This window comes from Callorhinus ursinus, unplaced genomic scaffold (assembly GCF_003265705.2).
Source record: "Callorhinus ursinus isolate GAN/ISIS: 27379988/994484 unplaced genomic scaffold, GSC_fseal_2.0 scaffold8, whole genome shotgun sequence".
Classification (NCBI taxonomy): domain Eukaryota; kingdom Metazoa; phylum Chordata; class Mammalia; order Carnivora; family Otariidae; genus Callorhinus; species Callorhinus ursinus.
In genome coordinates, this window is record NW_027397070.1 from 52,930,532 (window position 1) to 52,932,007 (window position 1,476).

Sequence of the window (1,476 nt, forward strand, 5' to 3'; positions counted from 1 at the left end):
AAAGAGTGCTACTTTACAAACACCAGAATTATGCCATAGAGGAGTTGATCTGGTTTGGGACAAATAAAAGCTTGGGAGCCTTGACCTCTGAAGAAAAAAGGAAGGAGGCTTAAGGGTCTGGACTACACCACTCGTTAACTGTGAATTTGGGTAATTTTCATAACTTTTCAAAGCCTATTTTCTAATCTATTACATGGTTCAGCAAACCTTTTCCGTAAAAGGATAGATAATAAATATTATAGGCTTGGTGGGCTATGTAGTCTCTGGTGCAAGTATTTAGCTCTGCTGTTGTAGGGCAAAAATAGTCATAGATAATACATAAGCTAATGGGCATGCCATGTTCCAGTAAAATCTTATTGACAAGCACAGGCTAAATTTGGCAGGCCAGATTTGGCCCACTGGGCTGTTGTTCATCAACTCTTGTTTTATAAAATGGTGATAATAATAGTACCTATTTCCAGTGGGTTGGGAAGATGATATGGATGTACTCCATATGAAAGATTTCGTACAATGTCTGGTTTATAATAAGCATCTCCGGTAAAAAGAAGATAATTTAAAAAGATAAAACCATTATTTTTTCACAGAGATATAAAGTGAACATGTGTTAAAGACTTTACTTAACTCATTATTAATGATGGGATCAGGCAGATATTATATCTCATTCAAAAGAGATGTTAAAAATAACCCAGAGATTTATAGATCAAAAATAATGAAATTAATTTGCAAATTGACACAAAACTAGCTTGGACGAGGGAAGTTTGACCAGACAATTCATTTACACGTTCATAGTCAAGAGTCATTTTCATTGCATTTTAGTTTTCTACAACTTGCAGAGTTGAAAAATAGCTCAAAGGTGATGAGAAGACAGAAATCAGATGATCCTGAGTGATGTGCTCTAAAACAATACATAATTTGCCACCAGAGAAATCTAGTAATCTTATCTGCTGATTCGAAGTTTCTTTATACACTCAAATCTTGCCACTATCATTGTTGCTTACATATCAACTACCGTTACCCTGTTCTTTGAGACCAAAATGGAATTGGCTTAAATCTCATTTGTGTGTGCTCTAGGGTCTTCTTCAAATCAAGCCTGATTTGAAGTTCCTGATTTTATTGCTTGAGTTCGGTGGGTGATTGCCTCAGTGAAATGTGTGGTGTTGTTCACTTTTGGTGTGATGTCCCCCTGTGTGAGGTGAGTTCCCAGTGACTCCATGCCCCTGAGATGTCACTAGCCTGAGGGTCTATGAAGGCAAGGGGCAGTCAAACATATACATCCCAACAACGCAAACAGTTTAAAAATTACCACAGCTTCCATTGGCTTCACTGTCATTGGCAATTTCCTACTGGCTGACATTTGTTAGACTCCAAGCCAAATGGTTTCTCAGCTCCTTTTCTTCTACTCCTCCCCTAACCCACCTTCCTTTCTCTAACAGACTTACTTTCTTATTCATTTCTTATGTTAAACAGCTTAACTAT